This window comes from Myotis lucifugus, unplaced genomic scaffold (assembly GCF_000147115.1).
Source record: "Myotis lucifugus unplaced genomic scaffold, Myoluc2.0 scaffold_1112, whole genome shotgun sequence".
Taxonomy (NCBI): Eukaryota; Metazoa; Chordata; class Mammalia; order Chiroptera; family Vespertilionidae; genus Myotis; species Myotis lucifugus.
The window spans coordinates 68,486-72,405 of NW_005872160.1; the positions used below are offsets into that span (position 1 = coordinate 68,486).

At 57.0% G+C, this 3,920-nt stretch overlaps 1 long non-coding RNA gene across 1 annotated transcript in view; it reads left to right on the forward strand.

Moving 5' to 3' along the window:
* Positions 1-2,569: 2,569 nt before the first annotated feature.
* LOC106695333 overlaps positions 2,570-3,920 on the forward strand; it is a 5,205-nt gene continuing 3,854 nt past the window's right edge. The window contains exon 1 of the long non-coding RNA XR_002827354.1: positions 2,570-2,716. This is a non-coding gene — a long non-coding RNA (uncharacterized LOC106695333). The remainder of the gene's footprint in view (positions 2,717-3,920) is intronic.

Sequence of the window (3,920 nt, forward strand, 5' to 3'; positions counted from 1 at the left end):
GCTACCACGTCTCCCCACGCCGGCCAAGCATGCGCCGCGGGCTGCCGCGCTCGACGGCCTCTCACTCCAGGGATTTTGGAAACTTCAGCAAATTTTGAGCCGAGGGAAGTTGGATTTGCATTTTCTAGCAGCTCCTCGGAGTTTTGTTTTCGCATCGTCGGCAAATTACACTACAGACGCACTTGGCTCCCCTACATGTTTCACGGATGAGGGATGAATGAAAAGTCGGCACCGGGCACTGGTTCCTAGTCTTCTGTGGAGACTTGGTGACGGCCCCTAAAAGATTATACGTTCTGAGGGCAAATGCCTTGGAAAATGTCGGTGCATCCAATGCGTGAAAGAACAAAGGCAGGCCTATTAGACATTCACACTTTAGTCTGAATTTCTTTCCCCATTCATTTGCCATACACGTAGCACCTGCCTGCAAAGATGGAAGGCTTTGCTCTCCTCCCCCCCCCCACTGGACTTGGGAGCAGTGAGGGAATGAGAGCTGTGCTTGGGGTGAGGGTGGGGCCCTTTGGGGCAGTGAGTTTGTCCCGGCTGCTGCTGGAGCAGGAGACGTGCCCCCACAGACCATCATAAGAACACTGCTGGGGCCAGGGGTCTAGGCAGGCGTCTGTAAGGAGCCAGACTGCCCAGCCAGCATGGCTCAGTGGTTGAGCGTCGACCTATGAATCAAGAGGTCACGGCTCGATCCCCAGTCAGGGGGTTGCAGGCTCGATCCCCAGTAGGGGCGTGCAGGAGGCGGCCAATCAATGATTCTCTCCTCATTCACGTTTCTCTCTCTCCCTCTCCCTTCCTCTCTGAAATCAATACAAATATAATTTAGAAACCTGTACGGAGCCAGGCAGGGAGGATTTTTGAGTTTGGGGGCCGCCCAGCCTGTCGAGGCTCCGCCACGTTGGTGCTGTGGCGGGAAAGCAGCCACAGACGAGCACACGAGCGTGGCGCCTCCACCGAAGCTGCATCATGCACTCAGGCAGTCGCATCTCCTGTCGCTTTCACACGTTGTGAAATATTCTTCTTTTGACTGTTTTTCAAAACATGTTAAATAGAAACTCATTCCTAGCTCATGGGCCGTGCAAAACCAGACACTGGCCCAGGTTGGGGAGCAGACTGTGTCGAAACCGATGTCACTTACTGCTCATTTTTGCCTAAAAACCCTAATAGTGGCCGCGATGGTGGCACCACTAAAAACAAACCAATGTTTAAAAGGTAACAGGGCCCGGCCGGCGTGGCTCAGGGGCTGAGCATCGACCTATGAACCAGGAGGTCACGGTTCGATTCCCGGTCAGAGCACATGCCCGGGTTGCAGGCTCAGTCCCCAGTGGGGGGTGTGCAAGGGGCAGCTGACCAATGATTCTCTCGTCATTGGTGTTTCTATCTCTCCCTCTCCCTTCCTCTTTGAAATCAATAAAAATATACTTTAAAAAAATAAATAAACATCCAAATGGCCCTTGGCAGAAAAAAAGGCTCCCACCCCTGCTGTAGAGCAAACACCTCATTTCAGAACCACCTAGAATACAGCTGAGCAAGTGGGTCCTCAGGCCGACCATGGTCCCGGGTAAAAACAGTCACAGAGAAATGAGACACGTTCTTCTTCGCTCAGGTCCACAGCGTGAAGGTAGACCTGTGCCCCGTGAGCCTCTGCCCCCGCCGGCCGGTGGCTGATAGGACGGGAGGCTGGGCAGCCACGGGCACATTGTGCTCTTGAATCGGGAACGTCGTTTTTTTGTCTGTTTGTTTGTTTGTTTGTTTTGTTTTTTTCGAATTAAAGAGTCACATTTATTGCAATCGGGGACTATGAGAGGCCATTCCCAAATCTCATAGCAATAAGATGGTGGCAAAGCCAGACTTATATAGGCAAAGATCACAAAGGTATTGATTATATCTCAAGGTTTGGAATGAGGAACCTGGTTCGCAAAAAAGCAGTTTACAGAAGCAGAATTAAGCATGTTAATTATAGTTTTGGGTCTCGGGGTCACTGAATTGACAGAAACACCTTATCTAGAGCCCTCGGGTCTTGATACTACTGAGTTGCCAGGATCTCATTATCTAGAGCCATCGAGGCAATTTAGAGTAATTGCGCTCTCCTGGTCTTGGGACCACTGAGTCAACTGGAACGCATTATCTGTGGCCACTAAAACAATTTAGGATAATTGTACTTTCCTGTTTCCCAGGTACAGAAGAATGTGCTTCGATAGGGAATGTTGTTTTGAGAGTGGCGCTCCACTCAGCGTGTACGTCACCAGGGACGTCAGCGAGGACATCAGGAAGATGCCAGGCCTGCGGAGACCTTCAACCCCCGGGGCTATGCAGTATTTATTACCAAGAACCACGAAAGCGGAGCTGAGGGTTCTGGAAGCCCCGTGGCAGCCGTGGGGGCCCTGGCCCTCGGGGGACAGAAGTCTCAGGCGCCCTGACAGCCAACTGGAAACTGCAACTGAAACGCTGTGCCCTGGCCGCGTCCCCTGGCAACCGAAAGACATGCAAAGCGGGCCTTTCCCAGAAGCGCCTTGCGCCTTGTGCCCAGCAGACACTCAGGAAGTATCTGATGAGTCACCAAGTCCTCTCTGAGCAGGAACCACCCTAACGTCCATGGGCAGATAAGCGGGTAAACGAAACGTGCCCACACGGCACATACACACGGGTCCTGACCGCGTGACCACACGGATGAGCCTCGGGGGCTGCAATGAGCCAGACGCCAGGGGAACAGGTGAGGGTCCCACTGTGCGAGGTTCCTGCGGGTGGGAGTCCCACTGTGCGAGGTTCCTGCGGGTGCGAGTCCCACTGTGCGAGGTTCCTGCGGGTGCGAGTCCCACTGTGCGAGGTTCCTGCGGGTGCGAGTCCCACTGTGCGAGGTTCCTGCGGGTGCGAGTCCCACTGTGCGAGGCTCCTGGGGGAGTCCCACTGTGCGAGGCTCCTGGGGGAGTCCCACTGTGCGAGGCTCCTGCGGGTGCGAGTCCCACTGTGCGAGGCTCCTGCTGATGCGAGTCCCACTGTGCGAGGTTCCTGCGGGTGCGAGTCCCACTGTGCGAGGTCCCTGCGGGTGGGAGTCCCACTGTGCGAGGTCCCTGCGGGTGAGAGTCCCACTGTGCGAGGTCCCTGCGGGTGCGAGTCCCACTGTGCGAGGTTCCTGCGGGTGCGAGTCCCACTGTGCGAGGCTCCTGGGGGAGTCCCACTGTGCGAGGCTCCTGGGGGAGTCCCACTGTGCGAGGCTCCTGGGGGAGTCCCACTGTGCGAGGCTCCTGGGGGAGTCCCACTGTGCAAGGTTCCTGGGGGAGTCCCACTGTGTGAGGCTCCTGGGGGAGTCCCACTGTGCAAGGTTCCTGGGGGAGTCCCACTGTGTGAGGCTCCTGGGGGAGTCCCACTGTGCAAGGTTCCTGGGGGAGTCCCACTGTGTGAGGCTCCTGGGGGAGTCCCACTGTGCAAGGTTCCTGGGGGAGTCCCACTGTGTGAGGCTCCTGGGGGAGTCCCACTGTGCAAGGTTCCTGGGGGAGTCCCACTGTGTGAGGCTCCTGGGGGAGTCCTACTGTGTGAGGTTCCTGCAGGTGGGAGTCCCACTGTGCGAGGCTCCTGGGGGAGTCCCACTGTGTGAGGTTCCTGGGGGTGGGAGTCCCACTGTGTGAGGTTCCTGGGGGAGTCCCACTGTGTGAGGTTCCTGGGGGTGGGAGTCCCACTGTGTGAGGTTCCTGGGGGAGTCCCACTGTGTGAGGTTCCTGGGGGTGGGGAGTCCCACTGTGTGAGGCTCCTGGGGGGTGCGAGTCCCACTGTGCGAGGTTCCTGCAGGTGGGAGTCCCACTGTGTGAGGTTCCTGCAGGTGGGAGTCCCACTGTGTGAGGCTCCTGGGGGAGTCCCACTGTGTGAGGTTCCTGCGGGTGGGAGTCCCACTGTGTGAGGTTCCTGCAGGTGCGAGTCCC